Source organism: Lonchura striata, chromosome 14 (genome assembly GCF_046129695.1).
Source record: "Lonchura striata isolate bLonStr1 chromosome 14, bLonStr1.mat, whole genome shotgun sequence".
Lineage (NCBI taxonomy): Eukaryota > Metazoa > Chordata > Aves > Passeriformes > Estrildidae > Lonchura > Lonchura striata.
Genome location: NC_134616.1, coordinates 18178059 through 18199114, shown reverse-complemented (window position 1 = coordinate 18199114; position 21056 = coordinate 18178059). Strand labels below are relative to the sequence as shown.

Sequence of the window (21056 nt, the reverse complement as noted above, 5' to 3'; positions counted from 1 at the left end):
CAAGGTGTTGGGAGCGCTCAACGATACTACACTTAGTGTGCTCAGAGTTTTCATTAATGCTCAGTTTTACTTTTATTGTGATGTTATTGCACATTTAACTGCCTTCTCCTTTTATGTATCTCATTATGTTGATGCACCTTGGAGCAGCACTGCCAAGCAACAGCCTGGATAAATACAGCTTGTCGTGACATCCCCCCTGGCACCTGGGGGGTTCAGCCAGCCCCACTCTGAGCCCCCAGAGCCAGCAGAGAAGGCTCCAGTCAATCACAGCAGGCAGAAACCAGGGCAAGTTGCTGGTGCCAACCAAATGTGACCCCTGGATTTCCCCACTCAATGCTGCAGAGCCTTGTGCAGCTGCCCCCGGCACTGAAAGAGGTGCCAAACCTCAGCAGCTGGATGGCAATTCTGGGCCAGGATGAAGGGGGCAGGAGAACTATCTGGGTGCTGCCAGGGAGCAGGGGTTTCTGCACAGGGATGTGGGAGAGGAGAACCCCCAGCAGGAATCCCGTGCAGAGGGCTCAGCAGCTGGAAACACCTGGAGATCACACGTGTCCTCAGTGTACACCTGGCTGCCCCTGCAAGAGGAGAGGCACAAGGCCAGGCTGGGCCGTGTGTTTTATCCCATTCCTGCATTTAGCTGCTCTCCCCACACCTATGGGGCCCTACAGTCTCCCTGGAGGCTGTGCCTGATCCTTGTTTTTTACCTCTAGGAGCACACGAGCTGCAGGCAGGCAGGAGTAAGAGCCAAACACCACCAGTCCTTACCACCCACCCCAGCTTTTGTTCTGGCAGGATACTCACTACCAGCAGGCACAAGGGAAAAAAGAACCAACCAACCAACCCAGCATTTAGCCCCAGCTACCTTTACCTTCCTCCCCATCAGCCCATAAGGTCCTTGCAGAAATTAATGCATGGATTAATTTAGGCACAGTGTGCTCAGGCTTCATGAATCAGGACTCCACCTGAGTGTCCCCTGGGGAAGCTCATCCTCACACCAAGGGAGCTGCAGGAGCCTCTGGCATGGACACACCCGCGGCTCTGGTGAGAAAAGCTCTGATTTGGGATGCCTCCTCTGCCTCTCCCCACTCTCCAGCTGAGAAGGGACACACAGTCTTGGAAATTCAAGTATTTGCTGATGAAGCACAAATTAACTGGCTGAACATCTGTTCTGTGGGAAATTCCAACGTTTCGGGGAGACTTCGTTCCAAATCAAGACAAGGACAGATAAAATGCTGATTTTTCTTACAAGCAAATTCAGAATTTCTTCAATAAGCAGCTTCTCAACAGATTTCCTTTCAACTTTCCCCTTTCATTTCATTTCAACTTGCATATTATACAATAGTATTTAATTGATTTTTTTTCCCTAAGGCAATTTCAAATACTAGCCAAAAGCAAAAAAAAAAAAAAAAATTATAAAAAAAAATAAAAGAACCATTGCTGTCTATCCTCTCCCCAAAAAACCACTGAAAATTTTCACTGAAATAAACATCTTCCCATTCAACTGCTGATTTTAGAAAATGCTTTGTTTGGGTAGAATTTGCACAGCCAGCAGACTTTGACCAGGGATCCCCACACAAATTAGGACACTCTGGATTTGCAGCAGGTGCCTCCTGGCTCTGCAGGAACTGTTGTGGCTCCTGTAGAACATTTAGGACCATCTTTATCAGATTTGGTGAAACCGTGGCTGGGGCAGATTATGTACCAACAGTAGAAAAGTGAAGCTAAAAAAAAAAAATGAGCACTAGAAAATGGAGGAACAAGGTAATTTGGAGGTTCAGGAACAATGACAAAATCCAGAACATCTTCCATGTGGGTGTGTCCTGTCTGAAAATGCCCAACTGAATTTTCACCAAACATTGTTCATAGAGTTTTCCTTCAATATTATACAGACATGAAGGTTAATTTCCTACTTTGGATAGTTCTGATAAGGAAGATGCTAGCCAACAGCGGTGCTCAAATTAAGTCAAATTTGTGCTTAAGTCTCATTTGAAGCATCAGAACCAGCTCTACATACCTGCACTGGGAGCAAAATCTGTTTGCACCACTTGCCCAAGCAGACATTTTGCCAGTCACATCTCAGTTTGTTCACACTGAGAACATCCCCAAAATGGGGCTTTGCTATGGCTGCACTCAGGGACTCGGGAAGGACAACAGAGCATGGAAAACAGCTTGGCACCATTTCCTTCCACTTTCCTTTGGTTCATGCATTGTGTTTTTCTAGGGAAGCTGGACAGGAGAGGCTGCAGGGCGTTTTCCTCATTCTATGGCTACTTCACACTTGGAGATGGATTGAGAAGCAGAGCCAGTCCTGCTCATCACCCTGCTGCCAAGCAGGAAACGTGTTGGAAAATGCAAGGAGGCTTTTGCAGAGATTTCACCATTCAGACAGTCCAGGGGATCACCCAAAGCTCCCCAGAGCCAGATCCTAGTGTGGCTCCCATGGCACAGCAGCTCTCAGCATCACTTCTCCCCTTTCCTGGGGCTCTTGCAAGCCCAGCCACAGGCACACACAAGAACCCAACTGGTGCAAGTGCTTTAGAAGCTCAACAGCTTCTACTGGCCACACAGCCTCCCTAATAAAATCAGTTTGTAAAACAACTCTCAAGGTTTCAACAGCCCAGTAACTGAGCTCTGTCAGAATCTGTGGTATTGATGATGCTGAGATTGTAGAAAGTCTCTGTCTGTCAGCCCCGCTGCCAAAGGAGTCATAAATTGAATTGTCTGTGCTGGTTTCCAGGTTGTTTATTCTGTTTATCTCTCACATGTTCTGCTGCCCTGCCCAGCTCTGTCCTGCAGGGCAGCGTGTGGGGCTCTGCCCTCAGTGGGATGTGACAAACATTAAATACCAGAAACTCCCTGGGCTGCATTCACAATAACGTGCCAAGATCTGTCACCTACGTTGGACAGTGTGTCCCCAGCCTGAACCCACAGAAAAATGCCAACACCACAGTGAGACATGGAGGGCATGGAGAAGGAGAAAAAGGACAAGGCCCACCCAATTTCCTCCATCTTGTCCCCGCTGGACCCCTCATCTAGAATGCTAAAATTTTACTTTTGCACCCGTGCCACACTTAATTATGACTTCTATCAAACACTCAGAGCTTGTAATTGATCCTGTAAGATTGAAAACTCTTTTCCATGGACAGAGATCACAGCCAGTGTCTCTGGGGGCTCTGTCCGGGGGGTTCCTGGCCCTTGCCAGAGTCCCAGACCTGCCAGAGCAGCCAGAGGGATGCCCTGGACTCCCACAAGCTCCTCAGATTTTAGCACTCAAGAGCAGCTCTTGGAGAGGATGCTGATGGCAGAGCAGGCGAAGGGGTCCCTCGGTGCCCAGGGAAGGGATGGGAACACCCACGAGAGCCTCAGGAAACGCAGCACTGGAGCTCCTCCAGCCGTGCTGGGGCTGTCCCCGTGCTAGGCTATTCAGCTGTCACTTCCCACTCAGGAAAGCTCTGAATCAGCCAACGCCTTGATCTGAATACCTGCAGGGATCCCTGATCCTCGGGAAGGGGAGGGAGGATGCAGGCAACGTGCATTTAACTGCATGCAACCAAGCGAGGGTTTAGGAATGTTAATTGGCTGTTAACAGCCTCCAAGAAGGAAAAAAGATCAAATCTCTTACTAGGACTTGCTGAAGGGAAAACTGAACAGTGTCCATGAAGAAAGAAGTGCAGAATGCCAACATTTTCAAGCTCAGAAAAGAGTGGTACGACTCTTTAGACTGACCCCCTCTTCCATATAAGTTAAAGAACATCTTCCCCAGAGCTTCTGACTCTCCTCTGTGTCTGTGCAAGATGGAGTCTGGAGGGATGGTGTGTGTTCAGAGCAGCCCTGCACTTCTTCTCTCCTCCATCTGTCCACAGCTCACTCCTTAATGGCACAGTTAGCAAATGCACTCAGCACTAATTGTGCAGTTGCTGGTAACCTCCACAGCTGAATCCAATGCAGATTTCCTAAGGAGCCCTGCTGACATCCTGCAGCTGGAATCCAGTGATACTTGAAGTTCACAACCCATGGAATCTGGCAGGTGTCTTTATAAGCACACACCTAAGGGCTTCACAAACATTCCCACTCCTCTCCAAGACAATCTGTCCCATCTCCAGAGCATCATAGCACAACAGCACTCCAGGGAAATACAGTCTTCCTGTTGGCTGTGCTGTGAACAAGGAATTGGAAAAGCTTCCTTCCTTCATTCCCTCATCACAGAGACATGATCCAGCCCCTGCTCCCACTGAAGTGGGTTTTGGAACCAAAAAAAGTGCTGGAAACTTCCAAACCAGCAAGGTACCCTAGTAGCTATGCCAACATTGGTATCTCCTGACTTGGCACGCTGACCCTGATCTTCCCAGAAATCCTTATTCTAGAAACCATTAAATATTCTGAAGTGCCTTCCTAGGAAAGAGTGATTAGCACAGGCTTACTGCTGACAAGGGAGAGACACAGAACTCTGGAGGTGGAGACTGAAAGATAAAATTGCAAAAAATGTGAGAGAATGGCCAGAGAGAGGGCTACTGCAAGCACCAGAAAATAAAAGAAGGCAGAAAAAGCCCATAAGCCCACCTGGGCACGTTTGTGAGAGTCACATGAGTATCTCACCCGAATTACTGCCCCTGGGAAGATGCACAGCCAGGGGAACCATCTGATTCACTCAGCAATAGTCTCACCAGGTGACAGCATTCAGAAACCAGCCCAAAGGACAAATTGGCCCCAGTAGTGCACCCAGAGATGCTGTCCACCTGTGGTATCATTGGATCAGCATCCCCACGTGCCATGCATGGACACCAGTGGCATCAGCTGGAGGGGTGCAGAGCACTGAGAGCTCCCACTCAGCTCCCAGGACCTGCAGCAGCTGCACATCTTTTGTCAACTCAGGTATCCCAGGGAGGGCTGTGCAGTGAGGAGCTGCTGCTGGGAGCCAGCTGGAATTCAGACTGGGAAGAAGAAGCAGCCTCAGCCCAAAACCTCAGATCAAAGCACTTCTGTGCAGGAAGAAGAGGGTGATCCAGACCCTGGTGGTGTCAAGCACCATCTGCCCACCTGCACGGCAGCACAGCCAAGCAGAGCACTCTAGGTGACCTCACAACACCTGCATATTTACCCCCAAACTCAGGAGCACTTGCACAGCACAAGAAGCTCATTAAAGCCCTTCCTCCTTGCACTGGAGGCTCTCCAAAACAGGTCCCAGGCAGCAGGAGAGGTTCTCCAACACCCCTCAAGGATTGCAGAATCATCCAGCCTGCACGGGCTGGGTTCTGTCCAGATGTCCCTGACCCTGTGAGAGCACACCAGGCTTCTGGTGACCACTGCTGTGCCTCTTTAATGCTTCTTTGAGCAAAGCTCCAAGCTCTCTCTGCAGAGACAGCAGCCAGCAAGTGCTCAGTGCAGCAGCAATAAACACAGGCGAGGCACACGCTGCCCTGTGTCCCTGCTGGGAAGGGTTTTCTTCACTTCTCGATCACTCCAGCTGAAAAGGAGGGTCCCTTGGAACAAAAGCATCTTTTCATTTGAGGGCAGGGGCGGCAATGAGCAGCCACAGCTCATCTGGAAGCCCGGAACCGGCGGAGTAAGGCGCTGTGGTGTTTCACAAGACCCTGTCTCGCATCCCTTCGCTTCCCAGGTTGTTTGCATCCCTTTGTTCTGAAATGAGCTCGCCGGGACTCCCGTGTGCCGACACCCAGCTCAGCAGCCCAGCCCTGCCAGCTCCCAGCTCTACCTGCAGCAGCCAGCACGGGCCAGGCTGCCTTTGGGAGCCTGGATCCAGCCCAGTGCTCTGCTTCCATCACCTGAGGTCGCCCGGATTTCTCCAGCTTGCCTCCAGTTCAGCACTGTCTGGTGCTGTACAGATGCTGCTGAAGGCCAGAAGCTGCTACAGCGTTTTAGAGAAATCAGAGATTGAGAAACAGGCAGCAGCACCTCCATCCACCTGAATCCAACTTGCTCTTTGCCACCTACGTAGAGAAACAAGCCCTGGCTCGCAGCGAGGGGCGCGTGGCAGAGCAGCCACACAGTCCTCGACTCCTGGCCATGGAAATGTTTGTGCTCACCTACCCAAGAGGCACACACTGGCCTGTCCCTGCAAACACACAGGCACTGTAGGAGCCATAAACAACCTTCCCGTGAATCTGCCACACACAGAAGGTACAAGGCACACGTGATGGTTATCAAATGTGTTGTCTGCAGCTCTGCAAGGGACGCCAGCAGAAGAAGACACTTGGATGCAGACGCACCAGGCAAAGAAATTAAACGTTTAGATCAACATGTAAATCTTGGGAGCAAGCCTTAAAGTAGATTTCTTCTGTAAGTTGTTCTGCTGGTAACGAAGGAATAAGGTCTGTGCCCAACTCCCAGCCCAGCCTTAATTCTCCAAAATGAGAAGCCGCTTGACAGTTTTTCCTCATCAAAACAAAATTAATCCAAGTATTGCATCTCTCTACTCAAAAACACATCCAGAGGGACTGTAGAGTGATTCACACCCACAACTGCTATGGGAAACCGTTTGCACTCATAGTGTAACAAGCCAACACTGATTCACCCACATAATTACAGGCAGACACTGATTCACAGCTACTGCAACTGCAGACAGACTGACTCACAATCAAAGCAACTGCAGACAGACTCAGGCTCACAATCACAACTGGAAATACAACTGTGCTGACAGTATTCACAGTTCTGTGTATCTGCAATTCCATGTACCCACCATCCTCTGGAAAACTGGCCAGCAGTGCAAACGCTGCGCACCAAGCCCCGCGGTTTTTGCTGGCGCTTTTGACCTTCACCCCAGAGCCATCGTGCCCTCGCTGATGGAACGATCCCCTCACCTGAGCAGCTTCCCTGCCCTGGCAGCCCCGCAGGAGCCCAGCACGACTGCCAGAGCCTGGCCCCGGGAGCAGAGTGAGACACACGATGCACACAGGGGAGTGTGCATGGTGCAAGGCATCCCTGCACATCCACTGCGATGCCACACACGGCCGCGCTGACTCCCTGCTTCCAGAATATGAGCGAATGCAAGCCAAGTATAATACATTTAGCCCACGGGCAGAGGAGATGGCAAAAGACTCACCACTGGGCAAAAGCCTGAAAAGCTGGATTATTTACTACACTCTCTGGCTGGGTTTGTAATTATGTCAGTGTTCAGCCTGGGTATTGTGCTACTTTTTGTAAACAGTTGGCAAGAATACTCAGACTGAGATGAGGGGCTGGGCTCTGTGCTCTGGGCTCTCCAGTGTGGAGACAAGCGGGCTGAAGAGGACATGGTCTACTTAGACAAAAAAAAAACTGAGGTGAAAGAACACATTAAGCAGGAAAAGGCAAAGGAGAAGCTGAGAGTGAAGTGGGACAGGTGGCAGTCTACAGACAAAGGGAGAAGAAAGAAGAAAGAACAGAAGGAGAAAAGCTCCATGATGCAGACTTGTGATGAGAAGCTCCAAAGCGAGGAAAAGCAGCAGTCCCCCTGTGCCGAGGGTGTCTCGCAGCAGTGCAGACAATGCATCTGTGCCTCCCCGCACGCCGGGCTCGGCTGCACTCTCAGAACCAGGAGGAGATTCCGGGGAAAGGACACAGCAGCCCCCAGGCGAGCGTGTGCCGAGGGCCCAGGTGCAGCCGCAATCCCTCCAGCTGCTCGGAGCTCTCGGGAAGGAGCAGCAGGTCAGGCTCCAGCACTCCTGCCTCTGTGCACTGCGGGCACCCGGGCACCACGGGCACAGGCTGAAGGGCAGGATGGCCAAACTCCACCGAAACAGCATCACCTCAAAACTCCTCAAAATCCCGCATCCTCCAGGGCAAGGAGAAAGTTAAGAGGCAGACTACAGAAAGGAGAAGATTTGCCTGAACCACAAGTAGCATCTTCTAGTTATGGGCTGGTCCTGCCTCAGCACCTGCTGGTTTTCTTCTTTGCGCTCCCCAGAAGGGCACTAAGGGGATGGAGGGGTGAGGGAGCAAACCTGCTCTGCTGTTGCCACCAGAACAACCCGGGTGAGCAGCCACTGGGAGCTGCTCTTGCCAGCCCATGGCAGCAGGAATTTCACCAGAGGGTCCTGGTTCTCTGTTTCTGTCTGGGGATGCTGCTGCAATTGCAGCCAGTCAGCAGCAGATTCGAGGGAGACACTACAGATGCAATTGGCCAGGGAAATGGACTATTTGTTCATTTGTACTTCTCTTGTCCAGGAGAGAATCATTCTGGCAGAAAGCAGAGTGAGGAACAATGGCTAAGTGTTGCAGTGGGGACTGTCTGCCACTTAATTGCATTAGGCTATTCCTTTTTAATGATCCATATCTCAGTCCTAGTAACTCTGGGAGAAGGAGAAAAGACCTGGAGCTCCTTTCCCCTCGCCCCTCATACCAGCATCAGAAACCGCAGCCCCCAAAACTCCTCTCCCTCCCCAGCCCAACACAGCATCTGTGCCCATTAGGCCTGGCTGCGGGATTCCGGGGGAAATTTGACTTTGCTTTACTACACCCTTCTCCCGGCTCATCCCTTCCCCTGCATTCCCCGTCCAGCTCCAGCCAGGGGGGCTCAGGATTGCCTCCTCCAGGCGTTTCTCCCCGCAGCCGCTCTCCCCGCTCTCCAGCCAGCAGCGGCAGCCGGGCGGGCTGGATGCCCGGCGGGGAGCACCGGGGCACGGCTCCGCTCCGGACCGACACGCGCGGAGTTCCCGCGGGAGCGGGGATGCTCCGAACCGCGGCCGCCCGGCCGAGCCCCCCCTTCCCTCGCCGCTCCGCCTATTGTCCGCGACCCCCAGACGAAACGCGGGGCCGGCGCGGCCCCCGGCATCCCCATCCCGCCCCGGCCCGGCTCCGCGCTGCCCCGCGGCCGCCCCCCGAGCCCCCGCCGGGGATGCGCCGCGGCGGAGCGGGGCCGCGCCCGCCGCCCGCCCGCACTCACCGGCTGCCCCGGCGGGGGCTCGGGGGCGGCCGGAGCCCGCGGGGCTCCGCAGCGCTGCGCAGGGCTCCGCGCCCGGCCCGCCGTGCCGCCCGGCCGGGGCTGCCAGTGCCGCCTGCGCGCTGCTCCGGCCGCGGCGAGCGAGGCAGACGGCGAGGGAGGGAGGGAGGGGAGCAGCATCCCCCCGCCTTCCTCCTCCTCCTCCTCCCCGCGCCCCGGAGGAGGGTTTACCCACCCGCTTTGTGCCGAGCCGCCCGCCCCGCAGCGCAGGCGGCGGGGATGGGTCGCTGCCTCTTGCCCCGGTTTGGAGCCCCCTCCCCGAGCGATGGATGCTGCGGGGTCCTCCGCCCAGCCCCGGCCTCAGAGCACCGCCATCCTTTCGGCGCAGGAGGATGTGCAGAGCAGGCTGGCTGCTCCCTACCTGTTGAAGGGGGGAGCTCCTCGAGGCGCTGATGCTCCTGCGAGGAGGTGGGCAGCACCCCAAGCTGCCTCCACGCTGCCGGGCCTGCCCGAATCCCGGGTCTCCCGCCGGGACAGGGAAGTTTGGCCCACAAATTGGGATCGCCGAGGCTTATATCGCAATAAAACGACAGGCAGAGGGGGAAAACGCGGGGAAGAGAAGGGGAGAGGAGGAAGAGAGGTTAAAATGCAGCAAGGTGTTGGCAGTGAAGGCAAGGGCAGAAGTGGTGTGGAAATGCAGGGATGCCAGAGGAAGGGCTGGCCAGAGCCGGCTGGGCTCGGGGAGGTTTTGCAGAGCCACACGGCAGCGAAGCTGGGAAAGGCAAAAGCTGACAGTGAGGCACACTCAAAATATATTGTCCCTGCAGAGCTCTCCCTGCTCAGCACGCAGCGCGAGGCTCAGCCGCAGTTGCCTCCAAGGTACAGAAGCAGCCCTGGATCCACCACTGAGGCTGTGGGGTGGGTGCACGGAGCATCACTGCAGGCACTGCTGACCACCCCAGAGCTCCTCTGGAAAATACTCTTGGTTCTGAATACTTAAAGTAACATGGAAACATACTTCAGGACAAGGGCCCTCAAGGCATGGGTGATTAAATCTAATTTAACTGTCAGTTCTCCGCATTGAGGTATTAGAAAATGACCCAGTTCTTGCTTCCAGGAGAAAGGGGCAGTCACGGTTCTACCTCATCCCTGCAGAGCACAGCCATCCTGACTTCAGGGGGATAGCAGTATTTATCATGGCATTCCTGGACAGTAGGAAGAGAACCTCATCTCTCTATCAAAGCCAAATTTCATCTCCCTGTGATCTGAGGATGGTCTTTACTAATCCATGTATCCAGGTGTGTCTGTAAGCAGCAGGTTAAATGCCAGTAAAGTTCTGCTTTCCTCTGCTGGGCAGGGTCCACAGGCAAGATCAGAGGAGCTCACAAGGTCTGAAGACCAACATCTCGAACAAAAACTGGTCACTGCCCCCACAATCACAGCTGCCATGTTTTAGACCTGAGCAGGAAGCATCTTTAGTGTTACTGCAACGTTTGGCTCACTTACAGGAACTCTGAACCATCACAAACCCTAATCAAGATAAGTTTCTCCAGCCCTCAACATCACATCCAACCCCAGACAATGGAGATTAAATACACACAGGACAATTTTGCAGTAGCAGCAAGACCTTCAAGTTGTTATTTTCTGTCCTCTGAAAAATATTTTGTCTGAGCAGCAGAGACCTAAGTTGAGAGATCTTGTGTGGACAGCCAACATTTTAATTGTCCTTAGGCTGTTCACACATGAATGACAGCACCCAGTACATGGTGTAGGGCTGTTGCCATTTTAAAAAGTCTGTTTCTGCATTGAACTCCTCCTGCCATAATATAAAGCATCACTCAAGAAGACAGCTGTGTGTGCATGCCAGCAGAGGAGCTTTTTGCTGGTCTCCAAAACTAGGACGAATCATAGGATCATAGGGAAACTCGAATTTTCAGGAAGAGATTTCAGGACACCAACAGCTAATCCAGTGTCCTACTCAGGGCATGGTCAGCTAAGGAAGAGCCCTACAAGCAACACAATTTGGCCATAGTTCTTTACACGGAATTCCTGCTTACATCCACAATTCCTCCAAGCCACGTCTTCTGTTCCTCATTTATATGCTTGTGAACAAAAGACTGTTGGCAAGGGAACAGAGAAGAGCCCAGAGGGAGTCCCAAGGCACAGCCATTCCCTTAGCTAAGAGCCCCAAGGGTCTGGCCCACCATCTTCCCACTGGAGAACACACCAAGATGATCACACTCAGACAGGGGACCTGGCCTGCTCAAGGACATTGATGGCCTTGAGGCTGAGAGCAGAAATCGTCCTAATATTTCTTTTTCCTCTTTTCCAAACTGATTCAGCTGCTGGCATGAGCTGCCTTGGATTTGAGAAGAGGCATGAAACAGAATCAGTGAGACAGGCATATCCGGAGACAGAAGTGACTCAGGATTTTCAATGGCTCGTATTGAAGAACATTCCAAGATTTACACATTCAAGTGCTGCTAACAGCAGTTAAAGGCAAAAAAAACCATGCTTCTCTTGAGGCCTGTTCTTCCATGAACAACAGTTCACACACAGTTCATACACAGTTCATACACAGTTCATACACAGCTCCCCAGGAGCAATATCTCTTACTCTGCCCTGAGATGCCTTCACCAAACGCTGCCTCCTGTGCTCAGAAGTCTCTGACACTGCCAGCAGCCTGGACGAGTCTTGGGCGTATGGCCCTTCACTGGAAGAGTGAAGGATCTAAGATTCTTAGATTTCCAAGAATCTAAAAATCAAGTGGAACCACTCCCCTTGAAGCCACAGCACACGACAGGTTCTTACAAAGGTGGGGATGAGACTAATTGGAGTGAGACAGAGAAGAGAGCACGACATGAACAGCGAGTTGCAGAGAGCAGAGCAAGAGGAGCAGCACCTAAGAAAGGTGCACCTCCCAAATTAGGAGGTCTGTGGATGACATCTTGTAACCCTTTGTGCCCCTCCAGATGTGCTGATCCACACGATAATCAGCTCACGCAAGTCCTTGGCAGAGCAGGCACATCAAGGTCTGCTTCCAGCTGCCAAACCATTAATCAAAATATCCACCAGTCAAAGCCCTCCTGGAGTAGAGAGGCTGTGCCAGAGATCCCAAAAACCTTCCTGCCCCTCATGATTTGCTCACCCCACCTGTTAGCCCTGCAGAGACATCAAGGGAGGCTGTGGAAATCTTCCATTATCCCAGCCAGTGCTGAGGAACAACTGACCCATAAGGGAAGTGAGTGCTCCCACCATCTGGACAGTGCTTGATGATGGAATTAAAGACATAAGGGCTATCCAGCAGTAGCACAGGAGGGGTTTGGACAACAGGGGATGCTGTCAGGATGGAAAGAAGAGGCTTTGGCCAGGGAAGCAGGTGTTGGGTAGCTTAAGAAGTCCAATTTTAGAAAACCTTTTCTCTGGGGGGTATGGGTAGTGTTATCAATATCTAGTTGTAATTGCTTTGATCTCTGCTCTATTCAGAAGTAAAGGTAACCCTCCATTAAGAGTATCAGTCTCTGTGGATACATTTATCAATTTAAGAGACATAAAAACATCTTGTGAAACCTGTAAGCAATTATCTTTTAATGCATCTCTCCATCATAAGGCTTTTAATTTCTTTTTTAAACTATCTAACCTCCCTGTCTCTGCCTTTACCTGCTGGAACACCTCCCTGAACTCTGGCACAGTCCAGGAGCTCATGGCTTTGAGGCAAAACCTTTCTTATGGTGATCAAGGTTAAAATGTGGCTGTCACCATATTATTGAAGAGTAATCTCTCAAAATGGAAGTACAGCAGCCTGGGAATACCTTGCTAATAATTAGCAAAGCCTTTCCCTCCCATCAACCTGCTTAACAAGCCAGAATAAAAGTCTGCTAGCTTTTAGGTCCATGCTGCAATGCCCTTGAACAGAATGGAATTGCAGATTTGAGCCCTTCAACAGCCAGGCAGGAGGGTCCATTCTGCAGGTGGAGGTTGGAGGAAGAGCTTAGGGATGTGCAGCAACCTCCAGCACACACAGCTCTTGGGGGCGAGTCCAGGCCATTCCAATTCCCACCCTCCAGCCAAAGCCAGATCCAAGGAAGCTGGCTGCAGTTCTTTGCAGGGAAGGGCTGAGCCAGGGCACAGCTGACCTTCCCTGGCACTGAGGGGCAGGAGGGCAGCGTGCTGGGAGGGACAGGTCCCAGGAACACCTCCCACAGGGCCACTGGGAGGCACAGAGCCGCTCCAAGGACCAAAGACCGTCAGCACAGGGAGGGCAGTGCAGTTACAAATGTCCTGCTGGGTTCCAGCACTCGCCTTGGCAGTGAGCAGCAGGTGTGTGGAGACAACAGGACCCAGGGCACAGCCGAGTCCTTTGTGGCAGGCCTGTGTGAGGGGGTCCCTGCAAGCTGACATCCACGTTGGAGCCCTCTCCTGCTGCCAGGGAAAGCAGCCAGCCTGCACACAGGTGGCCAGGACAAAGATCCTCTGCCATGCCCTGGTCACTCACCGCCAAGGAGCACCGCGATGATGTCCTGCTTCCCAAAGAGCTGGGAGAAGAGGGCTCCTTTCTCCCATTCCCTCCTACTCCTAAAGCACCCGGGGACAGCTCGACAGCCTTACGGACCAAACTCCTGTCCCAGTCTCCTGGTGTCACCTTCTGTCTCTCCATCCCCACATGGCAGCTGCCCCTTCTCCGCACGCGCCGCTCTGTGCAGCCGGAGCAGCGTCAGAGCCCGGCTGCGATGCTTTATTAGCCCATCTCCATGGCAACTCGCCTCCAGCTCCGCTCCGAGAGACCCCCGGCTCCTCTGTGCCATGCAGCAGCCCCCCGGCTCGGCCGCAGGGTCACAGCTCGCCCCGGTGCCACTGTCCCCCCTCGCAGCCAGGGCTGCTCTCTGCCTGCTGAGGCACCGCATTCTCACCCCTCGAGCGAAGCCGAACATCCATCCCGAGGGGCAGCATCCAGAAAAGTGCTTTGGAGCCACCCATACGAACCAGCACGGAGCTGGAGCTCTGCTGCCTTTGGGCAGGGAGCAGGGTGCGGGGACAACCCCTGGGCTGAGGGAGGGAGGAGGGCACTGCGTCCTTCCCCTTGCTCCCCCATGTCCATGGTGAAGCTCTGAAAGCCTGCCCTGAGGGGACAAAAGCCACCTAAAATGCTGTGTTCTCTCAAGAGCTGTGTTAGCCCAGCACAGCTCAAAGCAGGTGACCACAACCTGCTGGTCCTCACAAGAAGAGACTTTTCCCACACACCTTTTCCTCATGGGAAGGGGCTACAGGACATGCTCCTTTCACCCTCTCAAACACACAGCAAAAGCTGTTCTTGCTGCTGTAACTCCCCCTCCAAACCTCAGAAAATAGAGAGAGCTTTTGCTTTGCATCCCACATGTTATGCAGATTGTCACTTAATCCATAAATTCCACGCACCTGATAATGCTGGGACTAAATCCTGACAAGACAAATACGAAGGTGGCTCCTGCCACCAGAAGTTCAGGTAACTGAAGAAGCAGCCTGGCAAAGTAAGAGAGAAAAATGATTATTTTCAGAAGCAGCTGGGGCACTGCAGGGCTGTGCTGGTGGCCCACCTGAGGTCACAATTCACAACCAAACATGCACTAGTGGAAAAGATATTTTTTCCCTCACCTTTCCACATTCCCTGAGAGGAACTGATCAATAGATCTGCTGATATATAATCCTGAGGGATGCTTGCAGTGTTTCTACACAAGACCACAATCTTTGTTGCCTTAGATGAGGTTTTACCAATAGCTTAGACATGCCCAAGGAAACCCAGCAATGGCCATTAGGACAGCTGTAAATCTTCATTTCACACAGATGGTCAACATACATACCCACACAAGACCTCACTGAGCTAAAAATCCCTTCCTGCGAGGCACTGCAGAGCTCAAGGGCTGTGTCTAGGCAGATCCTGGTAAAGCAGAGAGCTGGAGTCTCGTTTCTATGACAAAACATGCCATCCCAGTCTCCAGAAGCCAGGTCCAACTCCATGCAGAAGTACCAGAGCTCTTCTAGCAGGGGGAGCAGTCTCGAAATTCAAAAGCTATGTGCTGGCAGTGGAACAAATTCATAAAAGCTAATGGGCCTGAAAGAGACTGTATTTGTCCTGCAGTCCCTTGGCAAGAGCAAAAATAAACCTGGAGAGAAAGACCTGTTCACATACTCCCTGTTTTCTGTTTGCAGCTACAACAGCAGCATCAGTTCAAAGATCCCCCTGTGGAGTCATAAGGTTTTCGATGCCTCAGCATTTCTATTTCTAACGTTGCACATGCTTGTCAACTCCAAATATTCTTAAACAATTTAGATACCTAACACCTAAATCAAGTGCTTACGAAAGCTGGCTTTGAGAGTCACTGTTTGTGCTTGTTTTTTTTCTGATGCAGGGTCCCTCTGAGTTTTTCTCTGCACCCAAAAAGCTGTGAACTCAATTTTTATTCAGAAAGAATCGAGTGGCAGGGAGCCAAAACCTACAGCTTGAAACAGGGCCAGATATCAGGAGGTTCACACTAAAAATTGCTGGGGTTGACAACGCCAGCTGAAGCGTTTGGAAAATGCCCTCTGTTCATGTTTCATGCAATATGTGATACCAGGTCTTTGTTCCAAATATTCTCCTCAGCTCTTTGGCAACTCAGAGGAGACCCCAGTCTCATCACAGCTTGATAAACTGAGCTCAGTTTACATCAGCAGCCTTCTGGCACAAAGATGCTGCTGAGCTTCGGGCACAGAGGCCTTTAGGATAATAAATCCCCAGGGAGGAGTGAACTCTGGTGCACTCAGGACCTACCACATCTGGACTCGGAGGGTATTTCTGTCAATACAGCCATCCCAGGCTCCTCTCCACCAAGCAGGAGAGTCACCCGTGCACTGTGGTTGTTGATAGAGCCTGTCAGCAGCAGAGCAGAAGATTCCCAAAGACCTCAGTTGAACCTGCTCCTTTAACAAGAGCTCTAAATGTCACCACGCTGCCTGTGCCGTGCTCCCTGGAAGGATTCAGGTGTCATCACCTTTGGTGGAGGGAGCACAGGAAGGCTGAGGCAATGTCTTACAGTGAGTGGGTTTTATCAGCTCTAATTAGCTGAAGAAAACCAGCAGAGACACAGGTAAAAAGAGCCTTTCATGATGTTAAGGTGCCTGCAAGGGCCAGGCTGCTCCAAGCCCTGGCTGCTGGAGCCACCCTCGTGGAAACTGAGGCTGACCCAGCAGCTCAGTGGTTAATGAAAGGAGGAACTTCTTGATGCCTGGAATGGCTACCTAGAGCAGAGGCCAGACAGAGTTAAAGCAATAAAGTGAGTATTTATTAAAGGCCTTTAACAGGTTCACCTTGGGCAGTCAAAAACCTGGAAGAGGCTACACCCAAGGTGCACGATGGGCAGTTTTTTGGGCAGATATAAGTTTGGTCTGTTTGCACATCAGAGGTTCATTCTCCATTTATAGCTTCAGGTAATGAAGTCACATTGCCTCAGTTTGCTTCCCCCCAGTTTACTTTCGCTGAGGCTGTGATGGTGACCTTGGCTCTCAGGCCTGGAAGGATTGTTTTGTCTGCCCAAACTGTGAAGAGAGCTTACCAACGCTCTGTATGGAGTTCAGAGCTTCACACTAATGCAGTACAGGACCTGGCAAATAAAAAAGCTAAAGCTTAAGGCATCACTCTCAGAACTGGTTTGTGTGTTAGCCTTGTCCTGGCAGAAAGGCACGAACAAGGAGCAGTTCAGAGGCCAGGACTCTCCTGCTATGCCCACAGCTCCTCAAGCTGCACCATCTGCACAGCTGGTGCTGGTGCTGGGGGACTGGCTCAGCCATCAGTCCAGCTCCTGGCCTTCCCTAACCTCCCCAAGGCTGGTGGAGACCCCAGTCCCTGGAACACACTCAGTCAAGGGCATTAGACCCCCCAGCACTGTTTTTTTGCCAGAGCTGGGCCAGCACCGAGGCAGGACAAGGCTGTGGTGCCGGGGCGGGCGGCTGGAGCTCCTCCCTGGCACAGAGCTTCGGAGGCTCCAGCTGGAGCTGGCCTACACGTGTCCAGCTGATTGCCAGCCTCTCGCAGGGCCTGCCTGCCTCAGGAGGGGTGTTTGGGGTAAACAGGTCACAGCAAACAGCCGGGGAGTTGTGCTGTTGGTGACAGGAAGGCTCAGGCAGGAGCGAAACAGCTCTGCACGGGAGGAAGCGCCACAGGGCACGGGCACAGGCAGATGTTCTGCTGCTCTCAGTGCCTGCCAGCGGGACGTGGAGCCCCTGGAAACACAGCCTGCCTCAGCCAAGGTGGAAATCACAGACCCAGGGCCGCTCAAAACGAGACAAGAGGGGCTGTAACTTCTCCCAAACCAGCAATACTCACAACAGGCCAAGCTGTGTGATCCAGAACAGCCCTACACAGCCCTGAAGCTGACTGGGCTGTGTGCTTTCCACTCCACACATCCCAAAGCCCACCAGCATTCAGTGCTGGGAAACTTAAACCAGCAGCTTTTTCTCTGTCTGCTCCCTCCCACACCAGCTGAGAACAGTTTGAATAAGACAACGTTGGTCAAAAGCTACCAAAGATTCAGGTTAGCTGTTTCCTTCATGTGAGGTGCTGGGCTATTCTGGTGACTCCACAGCCCCAGTGAGTGGGGGCCCTGGCTCTGAGTGACCCCAGGGCTGACAGAATTCACCTGCATTCATTTTGCAGAATTCACCTGCCTTCACCTGCTGGACTTGGGCCCAGCAATGTAGAGAGCACCAGGCTGCAGCAGCTGAGCACCCAACTTTGCAGCATTTACCAGAGTGAGCTTTACTCTGTTCCAGCTGATAGGAGGGGAGGGGATAATAATGGTCAGCATCCTTTCTGCTTGCCCCAGTCCAGCCAGCCCCACCATCAGGGAGGAGAGCTCCTCCTGCCTGGGAGCCAGTGCACACACCACCCTCTTCATTTGTAATTAGTGGAATAAGAATGCTCAGTCAGCTGGGAAATCTGCCTGAGTAAATGACATCCTCAAGTGCTTTCTAATCCAAGGAAGGCAGCCTCTCACTTCACTGAGCTAATGGGCTGCAGTGGGGGGCACCAACATTTCTCCCGTGGACCCACGTGCACCCAGGAACATTTCTTTAGCTAATTCTCCATCCCAGCTGGTCACCTGGGAGTAACTTCTAGGTCCTACCAAGAGTTTGTGTCAGTAATTAATCTGCCTCAGCCTCACAGCACTTGCTCCCTCCTCAAGGCTCAAACTGTTTAAGCAATGGTCCAGGCAGAAAGGACTCTTGGGTCAGGGAATTTGGGAGCTCCAGAAAGCCCAGAGGCAGGTTTGAGGGCTATTTCTGTGGTACAGGACTTGGGAAATGAAAGAACAGAGCCTTATGAGTCAAGGCAGAAGCTGCACAACACCTGGCAAGTCACACACTGGAATATTAACTAAAATAACCCTCTGCCTCATCTCTTTTAAATTCAGGTGCACAGGGGAATCCATCAAGGTAATTTATGGTGTGTAGCTCCTGAAATGCCAATCAAAGGAAGCCCAGAGTAACAAGTGTGTTAAAAGGGACCTCATTGATCACTATCTCCACAAACATGGGCTTAATTCCTTCAATCCCAGTTAATCAGGCTACTTGGTTACTTTTCTTACACAAAGGATCAGTGGGAAGTGTTAGGCATTAGCTATGCAGCCCCTAGAAAGCTTCCCTGGTCTGGAGGAGGCGGTGGAGGCGGTGGTTGGTGATGTGGAACATCTCCAAGGTCCTCAAAGGGCCCCAGACAGAGCTTGTCAGTAGGACAGGGGGGTTTTTTCCACCTCTTCCACAAGTGGAAATTTCTCTGCACGCAAACCGCCAAGATTTGATGAAAACCTGACAATTAGCAGATGCAGAGATGATAATTACGAAGGCAGAGAGAAAAGAAAGAGCTCTGCTAAATTCCAGGAGCCCACGGTCCCGTTCCACAGGGGGAGAAGGCTCACGTGTTCTGCCAGGAGCAGCAGAAGGGACCTTGCTCTGTGCATTTGCAAATCTGGATCCATCCAACGTGTCAGGAGCTGTGGCAGGAAAAGAAACACTCCAGCAGCTTCTCTTTCCACCTTCTGTTTGACAACACACGCTGGATTTCCCTAGGTCTGAATTTTTTTGCTCTTTATTTACTAAGGAAGCCCCTCTGACCTTTTTGCATGGACTGATGTGCTGCTGCATTGCTGTGAGCTGTAACAACCTGGCAAGCTGGAAAGGGTTGGGATAGCAGGAGGTAATGTACAGATCAGCACCAGATCTGGTCTTATTAAATATAATAATTACTGATCTGGAAGAGGGAATAAGCAGCACATTAATTAAGTTTGAAGAGGATCTGAAACAGAGGAGCTGCCAACAACAAAATTGAAAAAAATTATATAAAGAGGAGGGGAAAAAAAAAATCAAGTGGGAAGAAAGCAGAACCTATGAAAAGAAAAGACACTGAAGAGAAGCTGTGGGGGAAGGAGGAGGTTTGGCTCTACTTCACCCCAACAGCCCCAGAAGTCCTCTGCTGATTTCTACCTTTTTCCACAAAGCCAAAGCAACCCCCAGGCAGAAAAGGCTTTGGCAGACCCTTGCAGGAAGAGAAGCCCTCCCATGTTTTTTACTTCCACGCTATTAGGGAGGAATGGTGGAAGCTTTGTTCCCATATGAGAAAGTTTTACCAAAGAGCCATTTTGTCAACCTGCAAAGATTGATCCAAGTTCAAGCTTTTTTCTGCGGGGCATGGTAATAAAGTTCAGCGAGGCAGCCCTGCATTCAGCCCAGCACAATATAACTGCAAAATTTCACCCCTTCCTGGCTTTTTGAGGGTGTAGGGCTTTAGTAAAGCAGTCTCCAGATGTCAAAGAAGCCAGGGAGGGGCATGCTACAGGAAAGCTTTTGCTGAGCAGCAGGGTACCCTGATGAAGCTTCAACTTCTCCAGGGCTCAGAAAGTCCAAGCAATCATCCTCAGACAGGCACAGACTCACGCTGCTCCTCAGTCAAACTGCAAAACAAAGGGGCAAACTCCCTCTGCCTGCCCTGACAGGGGCAGCATTTCAGCTTCCCTGTGGCTGTCTTAAAGCAGCTCCACATTATGCACTCCAATGCAGAACACTCTGTTGAGGATTATATCTACATCCAAAGGTGATGTTTCAGCTGGCCTGCCCTGGGATTGCCAGCAGAATGACATCACCACTAATTAATCAGCCTCTGTACAGACATTTCTCAAATCCCCTGGATTCAAAGCACAGCAATTAGTCACATATTCCAGCAGGAATTGCCACCTTCCTTTTCACTTGCACTGCTCTCCCATCCCTCACTGACATCCCAGCTCTGTGGCTGTGCTGCTGAGCCAACCCGAGCATGGACCCACAGGAGAAGGATCCATGGCACTGCCTGAAGTCCATGTCATTATCCCTGATAGAGTGTTGGCCAACATCAGTATTACCAGGAGCAGAAATGCCAGGGACAAAGGAACATACATCTCCCGTAGTGCTGCAGGGAGCTGGACTCCACTCAGCCCTGGAGCAACCCCAGTGCCCTTCACAAAGCACTCACTGAACAGTGGGACTAAATCTGTTTGGGTGGAGCACACTCAGTGTCCAGGTAGGTCCTGAGTGCAGAGCTCCCTCTTCCTTTAGGATTTATCCTCCAGCACCTTTGTGCCAAGAGGCTGCTTCTGTTTGGTGGCAGCTGTAAAATGAGCTCAGCTTGTCCAGCTGTGATGGGAGCAGGGTCTCCTTGGAGTTGACACAGAAAGCTGAGGAAGGTACTTGGAGGGGTGGGAAGACCTGGAATGATTGGGAAAGAGAAGAAGGGGTTCAGTGGCTGACAGCTCTACCTGTGAGCACAGGGATTTTGGGATTGGTGGGGGAGGTAGGAACAGCTCACACAAGGCCACACTAGTCAAATGCTGGGCTGAAAACACAGGATTTTGGGTGATAAAGAGCAGCCAGGGCACGTGGAGAGGGGACCAGAGCCCATAAACACTTCAATGGCCACACGTGTCTGCTGCCAGCAGCCTGTGAAGCCTCTCCAGAAGCAATATCCACGGGGTCAGGGAGTCAAGCGCTGCAATCAGGAGTGCCAGCATTCAGAGCAGCCCCCGTGCCCTCACCCACAGACAGAAGAGCAGCAAATTACCAGAGTGTTTAATTACAGAATCCCGGGACCTCCCCACCAGCTCTTCCAGGCAGCCAGCTGTATGTCCCAGATGGAATT

At 51.9% G+C, this 21056-nt stretch overlaps 1 protein-coding gene across 6 annotated transcripts in view; it reads right to left on the bottom strand.

Annotated features, from left to right (window-relative positions):
* The window catches only part of GABRA3 (gamma-aminobutyric acid type A receptor subunit alpha3), a 118182-nt gene that overhangs the window by 64219 nt on the left and 32907 nt on the right, over window positions 1–21056 (bottom strand). Inside the window, exon 1 of one of the 6 annotated variants that reach the window (XM_031504827.2) lies at window positions 9114–9130. The exons of 4 other annotated variants lie outside the window; for them this stretch is intronic. The gene's annotated coding sequence lies outside the window, so the exon portion shown is untranslated. Of the gene's footprint in view, window positions 1–8881; window positions 8959–9113; window positions 9131–21056 lie in introns of those variants that run through there. One more of the 6 variants, XM_031504824.2, reaches the window with a different exon arrangement.